This window comes from Pseudochaenichthys georgianus, chromosome 15 (assembly GCF_902827115.2).
Source record: "Pseudochaenichthys georgianus chromosome 15, fPseGeo1.2, whole genome shotgun sequence".
Taxonomy (NCBI): domain Eukaryota; kingdom Metazoa; phylum Chordata; class Actinopteri; order Perciformes; family Channichthyidae; genus Pseudochaenichthys; species Pseudochaenichthys georgianus.
Genome location: NC_047517.1, coordinates 7,204,713 through 7,230,758, shown reverse-complemented (window position 1 = coordinate 7,230,758; position 26,046 = coordinate 7,204,713).

The following is a 26,046-nucleotide window of genomic DNA, read 5'->3' as shown; positions in this document are numbered from 1 at the left end:
TACAAATATGAACATAAACAAATGAGCATGATATGACCTCTTTAAACCATATACACACACACAAATATATGTATGTGATGTAATGTACATTTGATCATCTCGGTCTAGAGGTTATGTTTTTGGTTTGGTTAGTCAGCATGAATACTAACTACTGAAAGTAGATACTGAATACTGATATTTGAAAACTCAGTGTAAAGGTGTAGCATAGGACAAGTTAGAGTCTTCTTTTTGGACTATATCCAAATCACAGGGTGGAGCCAAAAATGATTTTGCACTTTTTGTAAGATTGCAAGGTAGGCATGTGTGCTTCATTCATATGGTGTCGAAACAGTCAATTCACACCCTCAGTCCTGAGAAGAGGTAATCAGTATGTTTTTGCTCTATGAAACCTGATGTACTTATATGATTCTGTTTTCTTCAAGTTTGTATTTTGTTGGTCGAACGCACTTATTGCAAGTCACTTTGGATAAAAGCGTCAGCTAAATGCAATGTAATGTAATCAGTAAAGTGAAAACACCTAACACCTGAGACACAGGTGTGTTGTAGTTCCTTGACAAGGTACTTGATGCACAAACAATCACATTCATGTTGTTACCATTACAAAAAGGATACACATATTTCACACATACATTCTTTTTTTATTTAACTTATATGTTTTTCAAAATAAATAATTGTTTAGTCAAAAACATTAATACAATTGTATTATTATTTTTTTCTTACTCGTTTGATGCTTTTCCTCCTATTACAAATTAACTGAAATTACAAATCAAATCCTTCAAAATATAGGAGCAAACTTAATGTGTTCTGCATAATGTGATTGGCTCATGCCTTTATTTGCATTGCAAAAGGTTTAAAAAACCTCTAAAGTACCTTCTTCCCGAAAAAAAGGCCTGTTTTGTTGCCACATTATATTGAAATCATCTCGTAATAGTATATTATGTGATAAGTATTCTATGGTGGCCGACAAAACCTGTCACAACAGCCAAAAACATTTATATTAGGAGAAACGTGGTATGTCTCAAACGATTGTAAATGTGCCAAATAAAGAAACGTGCGCAGAGTTTGCGAAAAGTGTTGCATTAATTGAATGCAAACACAAAACGATACCAAAAAAAACGCTGCAAGAAAATGACAAAACCCAACAGAAACAGGGACGCTATAAAGTGATGCACAGAGCTGGGACCGGAGCCGATGGTAACGTTCGGGGATTATAAAGTTGACCAACTGCCACTTGAAAAAGCTCTAGTAAATGTTTAGCATTTTCCCTCATCTGCATGTGTTTTGGCACATTTGTGTTTTTATATTTGCGTTGTTTCTTAAGCTGCAAAGCGTTTCTCCTAAAGGAAGTGTTTTTCGGCCATTGTAGCGCGATTCCACCTGTCGGCCACCATATAATTAAAACATTTTAAAGAAAATATAAAAAATATATATAACATGCCATGTTTGCAAAGAAATTACTTGGGAATATGGACACCAACCTGACTACTTCATATGAACTGAGGAAGTGTTTTCACAATCTGTTGTGGTTATCATGCCCCCTTCAGTTATTCAGTTCGACCACAACAATTGTATTAGATGGGGCTCTTTAGCACAACATTTTATCAAATGTGTTCCCCTGCTCATTGTTATGTGCAGCCTCAGAGCAAGGACACACACACACACACACACACACACACACACACACACACACACACACACACACACACACACACACACACACACACACACACACACACACACACACACACACACACACTCCCTAAGCGACCAATAGCGACGTTTGGTCAGTGTCCGTGGCGTCCAATTGTGACGCTCCTAGGCTCCTTCAGCTTCATAAAAGGGACGCAAATAGCTTTCAACTGATTGCAATGTATTCCCATCTGCGTCGGGATTTGACGCTCATGGAAGCACGGCATTCGTTTGTGTCAGCTGCCCTTAAAAAGGTAATGTGAGCGTCCATTCCCATTGGATAACGGAGAATTGTACACCCGGATGTAAGTATTCCTCTTACTGTCGATTGATTTTACAGTGATATCTGCACTACTCATCGACTAAAAAACACCAGATTATCCTTGTTAATTACACAACATTGATTGGCTTAAATTGTGTGCAATGCTTTTGTATTTTTCCCCTTCGATTCGGAGAAAAAAATATTTGTTCTGAGTAAAGGATGGCAGAAGACACTACCCAGAATCCCCAGCTATCGTTTGGACCATGTGCTCTGTTTGACAAACTCCGTGATAGTCCTCAAGCTCTGTGATTGGAGAGTGTGCTCCGAGAGTTAAGCCGATTCTCGAACAGCACTTGAAATGGGATGGAACCACGGCAGACTGTCCAAAACTGGATTTGAACGGGTCCACCGTGTCCCCCCCTCCCCCACCCCGTCCCCAGAACTACACATGCTGGCTATTCTGTTTCGCAACATGTTCTCTATGGCACGTCTCTACTGGGAGTTGTAGTTTTAAAATACGTTTTTGTATTTCCCATAATAAGAAGTGGCCAGTATTAAACTGTGTACATCCCTGGAGGTTTAGGGGACAGGAAACACTCACATTTAAAACATATAATTAATAAATGGGTGAAAATTGCTTGTGCCCATTATGGGCAGTATTAATATATATACCCACATGCCAGCTAAGGTCAGAAGAGCTTTATTTAACAGCTGGTCTTATGTGTGTGACCCATGTGATAACATTACATTACATTAATTGATAAGTCTGAAACATGCACTTGTCAAGGTTCAGAGGCACATTTTGCAAATATGGCAGTAGCCATCGATCAGCTTAAGATAAGATATACTTTATTGATCCCAAGTTGGAACATTTGCGTTACATCAGAATGTGTAACGGTTAAATATGCAGTTGTGTTTATTTGAAAATCATTTAGTATAATCACACAAATTCTGTGTTTTATATTCAACAATTCTGTGTTCTTTATTTATTGATTGTTCAATACCTGACAAGGCTGGAGATGAAATATCTACATACATCGTATAAGAGTATAATACATTATGTATAATATCAGTTAAAATAAGTGCTTCAACATAGTTAACATTGCTGGAGGTATGCACACATATTGATAGATGTCTTGTAATGCACTATTGAGGAACCTGCAACCCAAGTTTTTCATTCAGTGCAGAACTACACCACAGTTGTGTAGGCCTATATGATATGTCAATAAACATTAGAACATCTTGAAATCGATGTGCAAAATAGTCATTACATACAGTCTTTAATTAACTATTAGTAGAGAATAACGAGTAATGAATATACTTTATAGGGATCGTATTAATATCTAATAATAGAAATAATTAAATTCAATAACATGCTTTAACCACCAGGTGTCCCTTTATATCAGCTGTGCACCTTTATGGTGTAAATACAGCTTATCTACCAATTGGATCAAATATAAAAGTGAGCCAAATTAGTGTTGATACTGCAAGGAGACGTATTGTGTGAAAATAAATGTAAGATGTTGTTTAATGGCTGATATATTTATGATCCACGTCACATTTTCAGTTCCTCATGTTTGTCGAGAGGTCTTCTCATCAGGGCTCTATAAATACAGAACTACGGCAGATACGTAATATGTAATGCAGCCGAACCGTGTATTACAATGCCGTTATGTGATGACTTTCAAAGAGAAAAGCAATCACACTCGGAATAAAGTATTATTATTTTTTTTAAATGTTTTCGGTCTGTTTCCGGTATTTGTTAATGACGATGTTCTGTGAGATGTGAGACTGGAATTGCACAGCGGGAAATAACGTAGGCTATCTTTAGATGCGGATTTTGTTAAACTAATACGTTTGCGCTGTGGACCAACACTATACATTGACGGGGAAGGGGGTAGCAATAAAGATAACACCATTAAACAGTTACACAACATAACAGAAATAATATCGATAGCAGCGTCCCTAGCAACCACCTTGGTAACAATGAAAACGTCGCGATTTCCTGAAGTAATCTTCGTAATAACTAGCAAACTAAAGATCATGTACATCCACTGCACACATAATCTGAAATAACAACTCATATTTCTCAATTACATCAAAACGCATTTTAATGGCCAAACTAACTTTAAAATAGGCATTTTACACCGAGAATAAAACGAAGTTCGGCCATATTTTCTTTTTCTGCAGGGAGAAATTTGAAGATCATGTGACATAGACGCCAGCCATCGGAATGAATGGTGAAAAAAACGGGGTTTGTCAAACAGAGCACATGGTGTAGTCCAAACGATAGCCGGGGATTCTGGGTAGTATAGTGTCTTCTGCCATCCTTTACTCAGAAAAAATATTTGTTTCTCCGAATCGAAGGGGAAAAATACAAAAGCATTGCACACAATTTAAACCAATCAATGTTGTGTAATTAACAAGGATAATCTGGTGTTTTTTAGTCGATGAGTAGTGCAGATATCACTGTAAAATCAATCGACAGTAAGAGGAATACTTACTTCCGGGTGTACAATTCTCCGTTATCCAATGGGAATGGACGCTCACATTGTCTTTAAGGGCAGCCGACATAAACGAATGCCGTGCTTCCATGAGCGTCAAATCCCGACGCAGATGGGAATACATTGCAATCAGTTGAAAGCTATTTGCGTCCCTTTATGACGCCACGGACACTGACCAAACGTCGCTATTGGACGCTGTCACACACACACACACACATTTCTTTTGAGTTTTTCTTTACTTTGGTAATTGTTGTTGCAGTACAGCTTATGTTGTAAGGTTTTAAGTTGTAGATTGTAAGGTAAACAACCTTAAATGAAAAATAAAAAATAATTACTGTAAATACAATGCACATCAAATAATAAATGAAAAAATACATACTTGACATATACTTTTTAACACTTGTGAATATTGTGCTTACTTTCTTAATGTATTTTTATAAATTATGTTTTTAACTTATGCAGTCTCATTAAAAATGCAAATATAATAGACTGAATTCTTAGCAGCATGCAAACCGTTTTTACCAATCTACATATCTCAATAAACAAAACACTCGTTTTTAAAATCAACAATCATGTTGCTTTAACTTGAGGACATCAAACAAACAAATGACACTGAACTAGAACGCACGTTCTAACGTGCGCCATGAACGGTAAGTTGTATGACTTGACTAAACACACAGTTCGTCTCTCACCGGCCGCTTCTCCAGCTTTTTATGGCTGCACCAGTGCTGCTTCTTCAACGTTTATTCTGCTGGTTTGTTGCTGCTGCTGGCCGCACGCTCTTTAGTTTGTCCCTTTCCAGCTTTGATTACTGCCCTTCTTTCAGGTGCGTTGCTTTTAAAGGTGCAGCGACGCTGATTAGCAATTAGAGACTGATTTCAGACAGCTGCCACTCTGTCAATCAGCCCGACTTTTTAACCGCTTGATCTCCTGTGAGGATTTTTCAAGTTCACACACACACACACACACACACACCCCCCCCTCTATCTGCCCCCCACTTTGCACATCTGCGAGATCACAGCAGAATGGCAGCGTTTAGCTTCTATCCAGGCTGGGCGTGTTGGAGTGATCCCTAATCTGCCCTGAGATCTGTGTTTCTCCTCATGGCCTGTGAGCACCGTGTAATTGGGCTCAAATTGGAACCAGGATCTGAGCTTGTTTATGGCTGCGGCCACACAAGGACGAAAACGGCTAAACGCATAGGATTAACGCAAACGCAATCGCAAACAAGCTTCCGTCCACACGCAATAGTTATCCGGATAGTGTCTGTCCACACGAGACCGCTCCGTTTAGCTCCAACCGCTGGAGAAGCTGCAGTACATATGCAGGAGCCTGTACGTGGCACTGTAACTTCCTCCACAAAAGCAGCGAAGAAGCATGGTTGCCCTTCTGTTTATTCTCCGCGGTGGGGAGAAGGGTCTAGCTGCGGCCGCGGCCAGTACACAGCGGTACACGATGGTACACGACACGCCCACCTGACACGACACTACGGTGGCTGAGAAGGGTCTAGCTGCGGCCGCGGACAGTGGAGGTTGAACGAGAAGGGTCTAGCTGCGGCCGCGGCCAGTACACGGCGGTACATGATGGTACACGACACGCCCACCTGACACGACACTACGGTGGCTGAGAAGGGTCTAGCTGCGGCCGCGGACAGTGGAGGTTGAACCAAGCCCCCAGGAGTGCGCCGGAGTCTTGTGGCCAAACGGCAGTACTACACTTCCTTTGTGGTCTAACTCGTTGGATACTTTTTTTTAAACTAAATAAACTACCCAGTATGAACGTTCCCGGGTAGCAGTTCTCTTCCCTCCCTTCAATCTAACCCTTCCCTTCCCCCCATCCTAACTCTAACCACTCCCTACCTTTTTACCTAATCCTAATCTTCCTTCCTCCCTCCTAAACCCCAAAACCTCTCCTACTGTAAGAAATTAAAATCAATGTTCATACTACATGGGCTGTATGATATAAATCTCGTCAATTTGCTTTTAACGGTGGTGCCTCTTAGCCACCGTAGTGTCGTGTCAGTTAAAATCAATGTTTATACTACATGGGCTGTATCAGAGCTGTATGATGTAAATCTCGTCAATTCGCTTTTAACGGTGGTGCCTCTCAGCCACCGTAGTGTCGTGTCAGGTAGGCGTGTCGTGTACCATCGTGTACCGCCGTGTACTGGCCGCGGCCGCAGCTAGACCATATTGGCGGTGGGGGCCGAGGGAACCGGGCAGAGTTTTTCGCCAGTCAACGTGTATTAAAGTTTAAATCTTCAGGACAAAATTATAAAAGTGCCGGTCAAAGGTCTTCTTTGTTATTTATTGAGCTTTAAAACAAATGAACGACTATATATTCTAATAATAAAATACACGGAGCCTCTCTTTTTCCTCCCTCTCTTCGGACAGCGTCAGTGTCTGTCTCATGCAGCAGCTGATCCAGTAATGAGTGACCCGGCAGACAGTAAAAATAAACATATTTATAACTGGATTAGGTAGTTTGAGAGGTAATTAAAATAGCTAAGGGTGATGATCTGACTTGAAGTGTGTGTTTTGCTGCAGCGGGAGGAGCTGAAGGTGAGCAGAGCTGCGTGTCTCCGTCCTGTCAGATTAGACTTCACTCGCGTTTAGGTCCATATCGAGAGAAAGATAAATAATCTGAATTCAGTGTGCAGTTTATTTTGACGCGGGGGTGAGCAGCAGAAGTGGGGAGAGGCGGGGCTATTGCCTCATCATTATCAGAAAATGATCGTATAGGGCAGGGGTGGGCAATTATTTTTCCCAGGGGGCCAAATGAGCAACTGAAAATAGTTTGGAGGGCCGGGCCAAAATGCCGAACTCAATTATGCATAATATACATTTTATTTCTATATAAAAAGCAGTAAATGGCATTGTTTTGACCGCTGGTAAGAGTGTATGTTATTATTTGGCAATTAAAAGGTGAGGTTAGCTTTCAAAAACATCATTTATTCAAATAGAATTTCCAAAATGATAAACATTTTCAGTCACATTAATAACAAAGGGCATTTTGAGTTTCATATACTATTGAAACAAGGATTTTCTTAGCTTTCTAAAGACATCACATCATCTTTGTAGCCAAAATAAACAAGACATATCACTGAACTGTGTAACTGTGTAAAGAAAAGTGTCCCAGTTTTGTAGCTTTTTTGACTTTACATGCCTATATTAAACATTTAATGTTTTCAGAACTGCGCAAAAAAAAAAAAAAAAAAGATCAAGTGTCCCATTTCACTTGTTATATTTCCACATTTTAGTGTTCTTCAGTTCTTTTTTTTCATTCAGTGTGAGAAATCCAGTCTCTGTTGAGCTTTAACAAGTCCATCAAAGTCAGGTTGAATGTCTGAGGTGGAGATGCGAAGCACAGCTGACAGATGTTCATCAGTGAGAGAGGATCTGTACCTGGATGTGGTAAACTTCATGACTGAGAATGTCTGTTCACATCTGTAGGTGGATCCAAAGAGAACCAACATCTTCTGAGCATGTCTCCTCATGTTTGGAAAGTTCTCCTCATTGAGAGCAGAGCAGAACTCTAGCAGTGATGCTGACTTAAAGTGCTCTTTCAGTAGTGAATCAGACTGCAGGTCAATGAGTTCAAGCTGAACATCAGTGGGTGCACTATCAACACTGCAGGTAAAGGGAGAGGAAACCAGCTGCATTTCATCCTCAACCTTTTTGAAATCTTGAAAACGCCTTGAAAATTCATCATGCAGTGCTCCTGACATGGATGAGTACCTGTGCCGGTGATCAGCTGATGGTTTGACTTCTTTCAGGGTTTTCATGTGTTCGAGATTGTTGCTGCCTCGTTGCCTTGAAATTAATTGCAACGTTGTCATGAAGGCTTTCACATGGCTATGCATTTCATGAGCAAAAAGGCCCTTGCTCTGCAGTTGTGTGTTCAGTGCATTCATCATTGCAGTCACATCAACAGCAAATGTTAAATCTGCCATCCAGTCCTTATCAGACAGCTCTGGGATGGTTTTGCCTTTCATCTCACAAAACTCTTTTATCTCTGATTTCAGAACCCAAAACCTTTTCAGCACTTTGCCCAGGCTGAGCCATCTGACAGCTGTGTGGTACCTGACATCCCCATGTTCGCTCTCTTTCTCCTCCAATAGTGAAACAAACTGCCTGTGATTTAATGCTCGCGCTCTGATGAAATTAACTGTTGGAGTAACAACATCAACCACATGGCTAAGTTTTAGCACTGACTTGCACAACGCTTGCTGATGAATAATACAATGTATAAACACCAATTTCTGCTCTGCGTTGAGTTCACTCACTTTATCTTGCATTCTTTTCAAAAGCCCAACATTTTTCCCTGTCAAATTCGAACATCGTTTACCTTGGTGAACAGATCACTCCCCGTTGTGGTTCCTTTCATTGGCCGCATTGCTGCCAGCTCCTCCGTAAGCTTGAAGTCGCGCGTTATCCCCCTGAGAAATATGAGCAGCTGGGCTGTGTCACGGAAGTCACAGCTCTCATCCAAAGCCAAAGAAAAAAAGTCGAAGCTTCCCACTTCACTTTGCAGCGGAAACTCCAGTTTCTCTGCGATGTCCTCCACCCTTCTCGTCACGGTGCGGTGGGACAGCGGGATGTTTTCAAACGCTTCTTTTTTCTCTGGGCATAGCAGTGCTGCAGACTCGACCATGCACTCTTTCAAAAACTCCCCCTCCGAGAATGGCTTACGGAGCGTCCACACTACAGCTCCAAAAATAGCTTGGAGCTGGGCGTGTCTGGAGCTTGGGGATTTTATTCAAGCAACACGGCCAACAACCAATCACATGAATCTCCCGCCCCCGACATACAAAGCAAAAACCCCCGGGGATTGTATGGGAGCAATATATATATAAACTCCCAAACAGGCGAAAACCTACCAGTTTCCCCCACTGTCTCTGTCACCTCCCTCCATGCCTGGTTCCTCCGGTTTATATCCCGGTAGGTGAAGAGGGTCTGGTCATACAAAACCGGGTGATTCGCTACGGCGATAGTTAGTTTCTCCTCCGACTTTTTTTGAAATATAGAAATGAACGGCGGGATATCTCTCCCAGCTTAGACGCGGTTTGATTGGCTACAGCTTCAGCTGTCAGATTTTGGGAAACGGGATTTGATTGGCTGGCGCTGGCTTCAACTTCTGGTCGCCTGGGACGCCTGAGACGCCTCGCTCTGCTACCCACAATTCAGTTCGGCGAAAAAGCGCGGCTACGTGACGTCACCCCATTGAAAGTGAATGGGCAGCTTGGAGCAGCTTGGAGCTTTCGACGCTGTAGTGTAGACGGGCCGTTACTGTTCTGGGCGATTTTGTGGGCTATCACAAAGCTGGTTATGGTCGCTGCATCTCTGTCTGCATGCAGCTTTGTAAAACAGCCTTGTTGTTTTTCTAGCTTTGCTAGTAAATCCGTTGATGTCCGCGCTGGTTCGGCATCAGTCAAGTTTTTGTATTTCGCGGCATGTTTTGTCTCGTAATGCCGTTTCAAATTGTACTCTTTAAACACGGCGACATGCTCCCCACAAACCAAACACACAGGTTTACCCTTGACTTAAGTAAAGAAAAAATTAGTAGTCCATATTTGTTTGAAAGTTCTGCTTTCGGCATCCACTTTCCTCTTTTTGGCACGAGCCGACATTTTCGCATTTTTCAGGGGTGACAAGGAAGGTACGCATTTCACGTGCACAGTTGACGTGCACGATTGCGTGAACTGTGAGAATAAATGGGCTTCAAAATAAAAGCAATCCGGTTTTAGTCCACCCATAATATAATTAGAAAAAATGTTTTATTTTCTAATTATCATGTAATCTTTCGCGGGCCGGTCAGAATCATCCGTACAATGCCCAGGTCTGGTATAGGGCGTACACACGGAGCCGTTGGACCCCCCAGAGCGTTGCATATGCCGTTCTATCCACCTTGGGACCCGTTATCGTTTCCTCAGTCGTCCTCGTGTGGCCGAACGGTCTATATGACACTAAACAGTAACGCAAACGACCGTTTGCGTCCTCGTGTGGCCGCAGCCTATGTAACAAGCATTTTGTGTGATAGCGCCACTGTGCCGTCTGTTTTGTATGTCTCTTTTCTCTGCTGACTTGCATCCAAAACTCCCTCCAGGCTCCGAGGCAGTGGGAGGGGCCACATTTTGCACATACACTAACACACAGTAGTGCTAGGATAGGTGTGTATGGTCTGGTGGTACTTTATTATATGTTCACTTTCTTTTCATAATGCTGCTTCTTATCTTCTCTACCTTGGATGTGTATTTATTTGAATGTTATTGTATTATACCATTTATTTTTATAATCGAATGATTTTAGATTTGGATTTCTAATTCAGATGTTTTGTGTTTCTCCCTTTGGCAGATATTTTCTTCTCAGAGGTTATTTGAGTGGAGTGGCTGCAACCTGGCAGTGATGCAGTCCCATGTTTCTGTGCTTGTTAATCCTATTCCTCTCGGTGTCTCTCTGCCACTCTGTCTGCCTGTATTATTTTGTGTCTGACCTCTGAGATTTCGCTGAGAGCCCATGATGAGTCATAGCTCGGGCTAGAACATCTGCATCACAGTGGAGGATTCAGGGAATACAGAGCAGTTATAGCGTTTCACTCACACACACACACACACACACACACACACACGCACGCACGCACGCACACACACACACACACACACACGGGATTTCTGTGTGAGTGACTGAGTGTGTGTTGCCTCCTCCTGGGAACCGCAAAAAAAAGGTGTCCCCACAGTTGTAGTACGATTGTTTTCAAAAGTGAAAAATGTGTTTGTGTTTTTCATCGACATGGCAACCCCGAAAAAAGGGGTTCCCATTCAACTTGAGGGTCATGGTCCCCACAATTGTAGCAAAACATGTATGTGTATGTTAATTATATAATGCACTAGAGACCCATTCCAGTACAGGCAGTGTTTGCAAGGGTGAACACTTGACAGGATGTTAGCTTATGAGCAGTACCTAACAAATTAAATAAATGTATACACACACACACACACACACACACACACACACACACACACACACACACACACACACTCACAGACATTGTTATTCATAACAATGCCTCTTCTCCGGCAGCAGATTAACTTATTGTCTAACCCTGATCCTGTAATATGCAGCACTGTGACGTTCCTGTGATCTTATTCGCTTTTGCTGGAATCGTCAAGAGCCCTCCACATCCCTGATTAATTTCACTTGGTGCTGTGATTGAAATTCACGCTACCACCTAACACGCTGCTACATTAAGGCAGTTTCCGCTGATGTATCCCTGCCATCTCTCGCAGTGCACTCTTTGAGTTTCATCTCTCTGTGACTAGAGAGCGTGTTTTTTCTATTCTCCCACCCCTGCACCTCCTGAGACTGTAGTGAGATCTCAAAAGAGAACAGCATGCTGTGATGTATATTTCAGCTACTTCCTTCAGCAAACCCCATGTTAAAAAACGCTATTTTTTTTCTTCCACTCGCTTCCCTCTTTTGCTGCATGTAGTCGTGACATCGAGCCAAAAAACGGTTAAGTTCAGGAGCTTCTGCGTTGGCGAGGCTCTTTTTTCATCTCAAACAAGGTTTGGCTGCTCCCATGATCAATGGCTTAGTTGAGCTATGTGATACGATGCATCAGAAGTGAATAAAGGGGTGAGAACTTTCTCCAATTTACCCAGGAAGCCTCACCGGGAGCTTGAATAGATGTGGCCTCCAGCGAGTGGAAGTATAACGATGAGTCATCATTCAAACACTTTCTGGCTCAAGGAAATATGTCATTTTTCTTTTTTCTTCATTATATTTATTGGGTTTTTCAACATAGAAAGAACATACAGTCACACATACAGTAAATGAAGCCTGCAATAAATAAATAAAATCGATTGAACTATAGCCGAGGCAATTAAGGTCTGAATCCATGCTTTGAAAAACGCTACTTTACTTGCATGTTATCTAATCGTCTGTGCCACGGTGCTGTAGACAAGTTTTTTTTTGTTGCAATTATATGCCTTTGTGGTGTGTTTGATTGCAATATTCAACCCAATGGAAAATAGCTAACCAGTTAAAACAATAACCAATTAAACAGGAACACAGGTCGTATTATTTTATTTCGTCATATTTATCCCCCTACAACATTGAAGGCCGGTCCGCGAAAATATTTTCTCACATGAAACCGGTTCGTGAATAACAGAGGCCCCAAGATCGAGCCCTGCGGGACACCACAGGACAGTGGAGAGGAGTCTGACACAAAGTCTCCAATCGAGACGGTGAAACTTCTGTCTGCAAGATATGATGCAAACCAGTCTAATGCTATACCAGATATGCCCACCCAGTCACGTAACCTCTTGATCAGGATATGGTGGTCTACAGTGTCAAACGCAGAACTTTGGTCAAGAAGTACTAACACAGAGCAATCACCCACATCAAAAGCCATCATGATGTCGTTAGAAACCCTCAGGAGAGCCGTTTCAGTGGAGTGCTTTTTCCGAAACCCTGACTGAAACTTGTCGTAAATATTGTGCCTCTCCAGTGCAGCAGTGAGTTGGTTGGCCACGACCTTCTCTAGAACTTTTGAGAGAAAGGGTAGTTTAGGCCTGTAGTTCACGGGCCAGGCTGGATCTAAGTTAGCTTTCTTTAATATGGGCTGAATAGTGGCATGCTTAAAATAGGAAGAGACTCATCCTGTAGACAATGAAGTATTAATAATAGCTGATACAGCACTGCAAATAGTTAGTAACACTTTTAAAAATAGGGAAGTCGGTATTACATCCAGGGGGCAGGAAGATGGCTTCATTTTCCTAGTTAAATCCATCAGATCTTGTGAGTTGATAGGTTCAAAGGAGCCAAGCACAGAGTGGGATGGAGAGGGGCTAGAGTTGGGCATGAAGTCCCAGGATGAATAATGGACCTAATCAGTGATGTACCTGAACGCGTTCAATGAACGATCGTTCATGAACGATCGTTCATGAACGCGTTCATATTTTGGGCGAACGTGAACTGAACGTACTGTATTTCCGCTAGATGAACGTAATTGAGAACGCGTTCATTCTCAGCGCTCTATAACGGCGTTCAAAAGTGCGTTTATTCTCAGCACTGTATTATAACGGCGTTCAAAAGTGTGCCAGATTTCATATGCCTTTCAGCCGAAAACCCAGTTAAAACACACCGTAAACAGGCTTCAAAATAATGCGGAAAACTACCCAATCTGGCAACAGCAAGCTGCCTGTGACGCACCTGTCACCCCTGGCTGTCGCACTAAAATATAAATATACTAAATATATCAGACTCCTCACAACAAACAATGTGGAACCGCGGAACCGGCGAGCATTGAATGACTGAATGAATGAATTAGTATGGACGAAGCCGAGAGCAGCTGCAGCAGCACTCGCTCAGAGTGAGACTCTACGGCAGTGGTGGGGAACCTCCGGCCTCCGTCCGTATACGGCCCGCGAGACAATTTGGTACGGCCCTCGAGGTAATTTATAAACACACGCAAAAAATAAAAAAATGAAAGAAATCTAGACCGCAAAAAAATTAAACAAGCTAGTGCCTGTTTTTCCTGGCCAAGGTCAGGGTCCTTGAACACAACACGAGCCTAACGTGTCATTACGTGGTATATTTAAGCAATAGCTCACGACAGGCCGTGGTATATGCTCATTGTCGACTAACGGTATACTGTTTTTCTCAGACGCGGAGGGATACTGACTTGTTGTGAAAAGTAACTTACAATTCTACCCGTGGTATACGCTCAGTATATCACGGCTAAGAACCAATCAGATTGCTTGATTTGACTTGTCCGTTTTATAAGTCTCGACTGACAGGGGTGCAGTTCTGACGGAGAGCACCAGAACGCCACTCCAGCACTTCAGTAATTGCAGTACCGATAAGTCCATACACATGCCGCAGTTTCTGCGATCTGCTCATCTGTCATACAGTCAATAACTTTGTTGTTATCATTAGCATCTGGTTAGCTAGCTATGCTAACGAATATAAGAAGCTTTGTCTACAACCAGTGAGGTAAAGCGCACATCTTTATATGATCCTTATAGTTATAAAAAAAACAAGAGAATAAAGTAAACAGGTAGTAAAATACTATATGACAGTTATTAATAAAGAAGAATACAGTTTCAAAGGGGAGTGATTTGTCAATATCCATAAATTAAAAGAAACATCTGCTTACAGTTGTGTTTGGGTGTTGAGAGATGTGTCCATAGATCTCCTAATGTTGCTCTCATAGTGCAAACAATCTTGCCAGGGGAGCATGCCCCCCGGCCCCCCCCTAGAGGAGGTTAGGTCCCCCCCACCTAAATCATGTTCACATGGATAGGAAAACTAAATACATTTGCACACATCTTGTGTCCAATATTTCTGTTTTGGTGGTCACGCCACACCACTGCACGTGCATGCATACGCGAGAGTCATGGTGAGAATCTGGATTAAGAGGTTGGCTTTTTCTTTGCACAGAATGATGAATGATGGGCTGTGATTTTAGTTTTATTTTAAGCAGAGGTCAATAACTGTACGGCCCTCTGAGGATATTGTAAACATTGAAATGAAATTAACATCGTACAGGAGACAAATAATAGCTCGCAGCAACGTATTGAAAAAATAACTATGAACTATAAATTAGTTCATTTTTGAAACCATGAACTTTAGTTCAAAATTTGGAATTATGAACTATGAACTGAACTAGTTCATTTTAAAATGTGTGAACTGTGAACTGAACTAGTTCATGTAGAAAGTGAACTTTCCCAACACTGGACCTAATAGATGCTACCTTATCTACAAAGAAAATAAGGAACTTGTTACAGTCATTATTCGAAAGACATGGTATAGTTAGTGGTAGTTGGTGGTTGTGAAACAATGTTATTAATTGTGTCAAATAGCATCTTGGGATTTTTCTTTGAAGAAGTTATTAATTTAGCAAAGTAAGCAGTCCGGCTTCTTTTTCTAATGCATTAAAAGAAAATCTTAGATCTTGAGATAAAGGCGATGCACTTCCAGCCCAGTGGTTTTTCATAGTCGTTCTGTCCTGCGACACTTCCGCCTCAGGCAGCAGACAGCGTCCGTTATCCATGGAGAAGTATTGCAGATAGCTCTAGTCCTATCCTTTAGTGGTGCCACTAAGTCCAGCAACGTTAGGACATGTTGGCTTCAGCAAAGGACAAACCCCTGGTTAAGACTTCACAGAGGTAATTTGATACTGCCATTTTGGGGCCGGGGGGACTTTAAGATAGCTTTTACCATAATTATTCCACCAATTAGGGTGACATGATATACTATGTATTCCTCCAAGCATACATTTTCTGCTAAATTAATCCATCCATACAATCTCTTTAAAGATTGTTTCGAGGTTAAAACAGGCCTTATCATAAATCATCATTACACACATACATAGCATAGCTAATTGATCAAAAAAATATTTGAAGAAAATGAAAATGAACTATAATACAATGAGAGATTGTAGCAATAGCGCAATTGATATTGTTGGGAGTTGGCAGGCACACATTTCCACTAAATTCGCACAGACTTGTACTTCCCATGAAACATGCAGACATTTGCTTCTACTTCCTGCCTCTAAGTGGTATTCCCATGATTCATAAGAGGAAATCTGAGGGACAAAACATTCTAGAGAGTCAAAATCCTGACTAGAGCCTTCAGTCTGAGGATTGATGTGGTAACTTCTTGTTGAGTGTTTACAGTATATATACACTCCTCTTTTGGGGCCTCCAGCATTATCAAACTCGAAGATGTTTAGCTAAGAATATTCTCTTAAATACTTGAGGAAAAAGGCTTACAACTCATTGTTTCGATGCTTTTGATCTGCCTATTATTGGGTTTCATTTATATGGCAGAGAACTCTAATATTGCACTTTTCCTGTTTTAATTAAATTGTAATATGTTGTCGTAGTCAGCCCCAATGTCATGATGAGTATCAATGTAAAGCCTTTAAATTAGTGTTTTTGTTACATTTTGAATCTTGAAAATTCAAAAGTACATTTAGGGTTGCTGGGGGTGATGCACAGTATCTTTGACGCTAACCTAATTTATTATAAAGAAAAAGAAAATGGCTTCTTTCAGATGAGACACAGAAGATGTGAAATGTCAGGAGACTGAACAAAGAAAAACCCCAACAACACAGAAAGCAATTCCACACCTGTAGAATTTATATGCCATCTTTGTCGCTCCACAGATGCTGTTGAAATCAGTCAGTGAACACAGCACACAAGGGGGTACGGGCAAAGAGTGGCAGCAGCAAAAAAAAATTGGTGTTTTTGAAATCTCTCATATCACATTTCATTCGCAGTCTACTCCATGTGTTGAGCTAGAGAAAATGGAGAAAGTGGGTTTTTATTGCCTTCCCCCGTAGAGTAATCAGAAGCAGCGGCTAAGCAGAAGTGACAGCAGCGGTTTGGGATTAGGGTCAGTAGCTTCACAAAGCTCGCTGCTGAGAGAAGGAAAAGGAGAGGAGGGTGTGCCAGTGGGCAGGGGCCAGCTGGTGGAGGGACGGCCCGAGGCCTGGGTTCAGAAAGTTTCATCCCCCTACCTATCAGGAATAACACCTCTGCAGCTAAGGCTGATTAACCACCTACTGGTGTGGAGAGAGAGGTGGTGTGGTGTGAGGCTTGTGAGCAGGGTGGCGTTAATAAGGATGTGTCAGAGGAATTTTTATAAAGTGTAGATTATGACAGAACCCTATTACCCTCTGGACTCTGTGTGACCTTGTGCTCATTAATGGGGGGGCCACGATCAAATGTTACTGCTACTCTGGGGCTTTGGATAATGTCATGCGGCCATAAACGCTAATATTTGGCTTTCAGTGACACTTATGATGGGTTTAAATCCAAATCAGTTTTTCCTGGGAGAGCACGCAAATGAAAAAGAGAACAAATCTGAGATTAGAAACCCTATGAAACACTATTATTGCTATAAAATGGTTCAACCTCCCCCGACTTCCTCCAAAAGTCTTTATTTTTGTCATGTATTCTTTACTAAATCAGGTTAGAGCACATTGAGTTCCAAAATAAGAAGAATAAACCCTCTCCATGCATTGTAATAGACATGATTAGACTGTGTGGTGTGATGTGTGCATTTTCATCAAGAAAGCATTAGCATATTTAGAGAACAGAGACCAGAGGCCTGTACTACGAATCCAGTTCAACATACCCTGAATATGTTTGAGTTACCCGGTTTACCGAATCCAAACAAACGCGCTCTCGCTAAGCGGTCGCTGGTTAACAACTCGGTCAAGCCAGGGTTTCTCTGTCCGGCCGAGTGCGCGTTCACATGAAAGGGGCGGGGTTAGCGACATTTGACCAATCACAAACATGGAGAAGCGTACTGACAGCGCAGCGTCATACTTCCTGAATGAAAAGTCAACTTGCCTATAATATTAGACATATGAAGAAGTTAAACTTTAAACATCCATGACTTAAACACTTTATCCAGGATCAAAGCCCCATAGCTGCACCAGCAAGGTGAATACAGCTGGTAAAAGAAAAAGTGTTTGAATGCGTACATTAACAGGTTTATGATATGCCTCGACACGATCTGACTTTAATTACATTTGACTCGAGTGTTTCGTCAACTTAATGTGTTGCTTAAAATAATACTTCTGCATACAGTATGTGACACTGTGAGTGTTGCACGGCCAGATACGGCTCAAGAAGCTGACTCAGATAAGGAAATATGATACATTATGATGTGATATGATGTGATATGAATGATAATGGAACACATCGACGTCTGCACTCACAGGGCTGCGGACTGTACGTAATGTTTCTTTGATCCGGTTACTTATGTTGTGGCAGATATTTAAGTGAGCTTTCTTAACGCTAATGTTATAATAGTCAGATTGCTCTGAAGATGGGAGGTCATATTCTATAAATGTTCACGTTCAGTTGATTGTTGCCGGCCGTCTTTCCTGCAACGGCAGTTTAACCACTTAAAGATCAAATGCAAAGATTTTTTTATAATTGCCAGTAAAATCGAAATCATATAGCTACAACACTATCTAAGATATTGCAGTATTAAAATCGCAATATTTATTTTGTTCAACCCCCAACACCAAGTCCGACGATTTATTTCTAAGCCGCTCGTCTCCACAAGATGGCGTCGCGTGACGTCAGAGTGGCCAAACTTCCACCTGGCTTATCGCTCACAGCTGCTTCCGCCGATAGTACAACTTAGTTTCGTTATCATGTCTGATTCTGAGTAGACTATAGACTAAAAGCTTTAGGAATCCAAACTATAACATATAATAAGGACCCTGTATCAAGATTGATGCAAAACAAGTGACATTTGACCTTTTTAGAGAGGTTTAAAAAAATAAAGTCCAGACGACCTCTGGGTAATTTGGGAACCATCAGTTCCATTTTAACTTTTTCACTATAAAAATCATTGTATTACTTTGAATGATCACTATAGGTATTCATTCCATCCAAATACAACTGTTGTGAAAAAAAAATAAAACATACTCTGTTATCCTCTTAGCCCCACGGACCCGAAATCGCGTCATTTGCAGGAAACGACGTCTAAGGAACCTTAATATTTAATAAACTATGAATATTTTATATCCATATAACGGGAAAAAACTCATTTAACTGATCTTTTTCATTTAAAAAAAAAAAAAAAAACACAATGCTAACAGTGAGCCTCTGAATTAGCCCCGAGCGAAAAATGCTAACCTATTACTGCACCGAAAATCACTCCTAGCTCCCTTATTACTTATCCTAGCTCCACATCCAACACATTGTTTATGATCGTAAAGACACCGAATCTAACGGTGCCCACCTCAACACTGAAAGATACAAACTCGCGAGGTTATCAACAAAAACGTACATCAAAACATGTGGCGCTAGGTACTAACATGAGCTAGGCCAGGCATCCTCAAAGTACGGACTCCGGTCCGGATCCGGACCGAACCACAACTGTCTCTGGACTCTGAGCAAATTATACTTTTCATATGTATTATCTGTGTTATCTGCGAGACATCGCCACAATGCAACGAGTCAAAATGATCCGCTATGTCCATAGACTGCAAACAGCGCTCATCGGACATTTATGAGAGAAAGTCTCTAATGTCCGAGTGCAAGTGAATGCAGCACAAGATGCACGTCATGTAACCCCTCCCCCGGTCCTGGCGCGAGCGTGGACATATGATTGGCGGCGATTTAATTTGAACGGGACGGCGCAAAACGAGAAGCATTCGGACCCAAGCACTGAAGGAATGATGTATTTGCGGTCTACACTGACAGAGAAGAGACTGTCAGTTTGGCTGTACTCACCATTGAATCAAAACGCACTAAAGCTGTTGATCTTAATACGTTTGTGAGGCGTTTTGCTGAACAAAATGGTAATCGCCGCATTCAGCTGTAATACACGTCAACTTGATGCTCTGCTCACGGATGAGCATACCAAACTATTAAGATGATGACCTTACGTGTGTAAATATATTTTTTTCTTTGAGGGGGTCTGCCCCCAAAATCTGTTTTAAGTCCTGAGAAAGTCAAATAAGACGGTGTGTAAAACTACACTGCCCAGCCAAAAAAAGTAACCACTTTGATTTAACTAGGTTAGTAGGTAAGGACATTCCACTGGATAATAACTGAAGTATAAAAGAATGCATGACTGAAGTGATGGAGACCATGTTGAAGGCAAACAAAAAGAGGAAATAACAGGTCAAATCAAGCAAATCCCCCTCTCAGATTCCACAGCAACCAGAAGAACATAAATACTGGCTGGTGATTTGATTAAATGATGGAATAAAAAATGCACAGTGCATTTCCTTAGCTGTGGATGAGTCCACTGACACCGCTGACATTGCTCAGTTGCTGGTGTTTGTGAGTTTTTATGATGAGGCAAAGGGGGAGTTTGTTGAAGATGTGTTGGGCCTGACGAACCTCAGTGGACACACAAGGGGGCAAGACATTTATAAAGCAATAATGGGAATGCTGAATGAAAAAGAGTGCAGCTGCCTTTATTCATAACTGTGCAGCTCTTACACTGCGACTCTGAGGGGTCAAGCACAGACACAATAACAATGAAAACTGCTGCATACAGATTATTTTTGTTTATGCAACCTCGTGTTAAGAATCTTGTTGCAATTGTTTAAAAGTTTGAATGACCGTAATAAATGGACCTTTGTCTTATTGAAACATTTATTTTGGACCTTTAAGATTTGTATTTGAGTACCCCTGAGCTAGGCTTACCTTCCTCTTTGTCTGGTCTAAAATGGCATTAAAACGATAAAAACGATGATGCAGTTAATCCATAGGTTAATATCCAATGGGGCTGTGTCCCCTTTGAAATGTTCTGATAATCTATAAGCAATAAAACTGCAATTCCGTTATCTGCTGTCCGCTCTGTGCTCCGTGCACTTTGAAATCAAATCAAAATTTGTTTACCTCAATTCTTTGGCGTTTCTGCATTGCCCGGCTCTTTCGTTCTTTCGGTTGTTTTTTTTGCTCAAATATGGAGGGGACGGCTCCAGGTTTCAGCCTCCGGTGTACTTTGAATGCTTCTCCACCAACAGACTTGACGATGGCAGGATCAACATCGTATGCATCAGACGCGAAGTGGTCAGAGCACAACTTGCTCCATATTGTCGGCTGCCAGCCAACACGATTCACTAAAATAATCCAGTTTCGGCGGATGATTTTGTCTTGGGGAAATTAATGAAAAATTCTCCCAGATCCCGCACCGTTCGTACATCCGAAAGCACAACAATAACCCATGTTTTGCGTGATTTCGCGGATATAATTCATAGTTGTCTGCACCAGTTATGAGCGAAAAACACCGCTGACATGTGAACAGCGCACGAGACTGCCGAGTTGGGATATTTGGCCCAGAGACTGTTTGGCCACAATGACGTCACGTGCGCGGAGGCTGCTGGGAATGACATGTCAGAAATTCAGACGGCTTTGGGTCGAGTTTTGTATCAATAAAAAGCTTTTTTTCGGGTGTATTATCTCGATTTAAATTAAATAAAAAATACAGGCAGTCTTAAAAACAACATTTCTATACAAATGTAGCTTATTTGGAAGCTTTGCATTTGACCTTTAAGCCAGAGGGTCCCCCCAGTGGACCCCTCCCACCGTTTTTTTACGAGACTATGTCTCAGGACTTCTTAACATTTATGAAACTATTAATGTTCCATACCTTTTGACGGTAAGAAACTCAGCTAACTGACAATATAAACCATGTTTAGCTAAAAGAAACACAAGAGTATAACCTTTGAAGCCTTTGAATTAGCATGGAACGAAAAAATGCTAACTAATGCTAACGGACTTTTGCACAGCACTCACGGTAGAAATGCCCTTATTACTTATAGTAACTGCACAAACAAGATATCTGATTAAAGCTGAGACTCCACAGATTCCACACGTGTATTGTCATCACTGTATGACCCCGAATTGCGGAGCTATCAGCCAGAAAAGAGAAAGTAAACAACATCCGGTTTTAAAAATATTACAATAATTACATCTTACCTTTTTTGATTTGTGATCAAAAGTTGTGTTCAACGGAATAAAAACGGCGCTCAAGGTTAATCCAATGTCTTTGTGTCACGTAGACATTTTTACTGATAATCCATCATCATATTTATGGCAATATACTGGGTATAAAGTTTTGCCTTACAGGCTTGTACTTTCAGATATGCTTCGTTTGCTTCTCTATTACGTCCGCAATGGTAATGTTTACGTGGATTTGGGAACTGCCCATCGATTCTATTGGATGTAATGGTTAAGAAAAAGGTGTAAATCACCCAAATCGACCAATAGTAGCTTGGTTTCACTTGACGTCACACCGCTGCGTTCCTTTGGCGCGAAATTCCATTGGAGGTCAGGAAGTAATTTTCTACAGAGGATCTAGCTACTGTTACCATTGTGAAAATGCCGGTGTGTTGTGTAGTTTACGGTTGTTCCAATCGATCCGGCCGAGAGAAAAACAAGAGGTTTTACCGAGTGCCGAAGGTTGTCGTCCATAAAGCTGAGCAATTTAAGAAGCTAACCGAAGAACGCCGGAAAAAATGGCTTTTAAACCTACATCTGTGGTCGGGCAACCCAGTCTCACGGCATTTCGTGTTCACCAACACGACTTTTAATCTATTGATTCGTGTTCACCAACACGATTTGCCCCTTTTTTTGGTGTTGCACAGCACGATTTTAAAAGCAATGTATTTCTACTGCTTGCAGCACGTCTTTTTCTCCGGTCGGGTCGAGGAAGACCGGAAGCTGTGTGGTTCATAAAAACATGTTCTTACTCAATATCAAGCCACAGTTATTGCTTTTATTTGAAATCGTATAATTTCGGACTTTTGTTGCCGTCTGTGAGGAAAATAAATGGGGCTCAGAGCCTCAGGATACTGAAATCTGTATTTTTAAATCTTTTTTTCCTTCTTATGTGTTATTCTTTTCAAAATAACACACTGTTATTTACTCACCAATAACACTCAATTATCCTTGCTTTTATTTATTGGTTTAATTCCATAATCTCGGGCTTTTTTGGCGTCCGTCAGGAACTGAATTTCAAAATAAAAATAACCGGAAACAGACGTAGGCCTATAAGGGACATTTCGAGCATCATTGCGATTGTCAACATTTCACAGTCAACAGCCTCACTAGTCAGCTTAGAAGACCAAAAAAGGCTTCAACTAGTTAACTAGTGAACATTTTGCCTTCACTAGTTAACGTGTATGCTGCAATATGCATCCACTAGTTAACTAGTTGCCGTTCATATGGCCAACACGTTAACTAGTCAGCCATAGGCAAATGAAGCAGGCGGGACCCAGATTTTGATTGGTCAGTGTCCAAACTGAGTGAAGAGCCTTATAAGCATAGCTTTTTTTCTAGGTAGGGCTGTGCCACATGCAATCAATTTTAGCAAACATCCCAGTATGACTTAATGCCAAAAAAACAGTGGTTTCAGTGTTAATTTATCAGTCTTAAATTGTTATGCCTCCATAAACAAGTTTTGAGACTATGTACAAACACTTAAAAAACAATTGCATTAGCAATACTTGCATATATATGTATTTGTATATATATATATATATATATATATAGTTAACTATGATGTATATCATATATATATATATATAAGTTTAAGTTTATTTGCATTAAAAACGTGTGTTTAAACCCTTCTGTTCAAAGTTGATATTTTGTTTCTTAAAAGATTAAATCTTTAAAAACATGCTGTTTGCCATTTTTAAAGTTTGATGGAAGAAATTAAAATATAGGTCACTGACGTGGAGCTTTAGGCCTGCAATGCTTTAAAAAAAATGTTTTAGTTGTTTCAGTTTTGAAGAGTGATATAGATGTTAAATACACACATTAGTATGAATAATCTTAAACAAGGACAGGATCTTGAACCATGATAATCTGTGTATCTACCGTCCAATTGTTTTTCTTTATTAACCACGTAAACGGAGGAGCGTTTGAGAGGCCTTTTTGCTTTTTACCTTACTACATGGTCTCATGGTCCTTGGAGCGAGGGGCGAATCTCACGGAAGTGATTTCAAAACAAAAGCGGTGATAATATTATAAACAAAGGGAAACAAGGTGAATTTAGCGATCCCAACGAAAACGGCCAAGACACATATTGAGCCCAGAAAATGGATGTTATTAAGGCTGTAAATATAATAAGCCTCTGTCTAAATCAGGGGTGGGGAACCTCCGGCCCCCGGGCCGTATACGGCCCGCGAGACCATTTGGTGTGGCCCTCGAGGTAATTTATAAACACACGCAAAAAAGAAAAAAATTAAAGAAATCTAGACCGCAAAATAATTAAACAAGTGAGTGCCTGTTTTTCCTGGCCACGGTCAGGGTCCTTGAACACAACACAAGCCTAACGTGTCATCACGTGGTATATATGTCGTCTGACAGGGGTGTAGTTCTGACGGGGAGCAGTGAGCACCAGAACGCAGCTCCGCTCCGGCACTTCCAAAAATTGCAGTACCCATAAGGAGCCGTACACATGCTGCAGTTTTTGCGTGGCTGTGTCTTAGTTGTAAACCCAGTGGCGATCTGTCATACTGATCATACAGTCAATAACTTTGTTGTTATTAGCATCTGGTTAGCTAGCTATGCTAATGAATATAAGAAGCTTTTTCTACAACCAGTGAGGCAAAGGCACATCTTTATATGATCATTATAGTTATAAAAAAATAAGAGAATAAAGTAAACAGGTATAAAATACTATATGACAGTAAAAAAAAGTTGTTATTAATAAACAAGAATACAGTTTGAAAGGGGAGTGATTTGTAAAATATCCATAAAGAAAAAGAAAATCTGCTTACAGTTATGTTTCATATGGGTGTTGAGAGATGTATCCATACGTAGATCTAATGTTGCTCTCAAAGTGCACCAGATTGATGCTTTTAACTTCAACATTTAAAAAAAAAAAATCTTCCCGGGGGGGAGCATGCCCCCGGACCCTCTTAGAGAAGGTTAGGTCCCCCCCACTTAAATCGTGTTCACATGGATAGGAAACTAAATACATTTGCACACATCTTGTGTCCATATCTTTCTGTTTTGGTGGTCATGCCACAACCGTGCACGTGCATGCATACGTGAGTCATGGTAAGATATCTGGATTAAGAGGTTGCTTTTTCTTTGCACAACATGAAAGAAAGGCGAATTGAATGGGCTGTGATTTTAGTATTTTTAAGCAGAGGTCAATAATTTGTACGGCCCTCGGAGGATGTTGAAAACATTGAAATGGCCATTGAGAGGAAAAAGGTTCCCCACCCCTGGTCTAAATGAACGCCATTGTTAGGAGATTTAAACTATACAGCGGTTCTGCACTGCAGTCAGTCAGCCGCCTCTCGAGTTTGTTTTTTCAAATCAGCTGCTCTTTATTATTCCTGCTATATTTGACAAGTGATACAAATATTTGTTACCACAAGTTCTTAAGGAAACTGACACTGTTGGACTCGGTTCTAGTTTGACTTCTACGAGAAATAAAATGAAGTACTTTTACTGTGTACTTTGTGAGTAATCCTCTATCAGAGTCCCCTCCACAGTAGGCTACATAATGCATGTTTTCTGCTGTCTTTGATGAATGATAAAAATATAATTTTACCATTAGTTCTTAATGAAATTGATACTGTTTGACTTTGTATTAGTTAGCCTACTACTAACAATACATTGAAGTACTTTTAATGTGTATTTTTGGAGAAATACTCTGTCAAAGTCCCCTGCTGAGAACAAAATCAAGCCACTTCTGCTGAGTTTGATGAGGGAATTCTTTTTTGTTGCCATTAGTTCTTCGTGAGATTGATCCTGTTGGACTCAGTACTAGTGAAACTACCCCACAAGTACTATGAAGTACTTACTGTGTACTTTTCCAGTACTCCTCTGTCAATGTCCCCTCCTGAGAACAAGAATGCATGTTTCTCTGTTATTTTGAGTAAGCGTTAAAAAACCTTTCTTCATGAGACTGAATTCTGTTGGACAGAATATTTTAAGAGGATGGTAGACATGATATCAGCAATACTTCCAGTCAGTACTCTGGCAGCAGCATTTTACACCTTGGAAAGTATTTAGAGTCTGGCTAGCTGGTCTATACTTCAGCACACTGACACACTCTGTCACTCTGGTTGGCTTCTTATGAT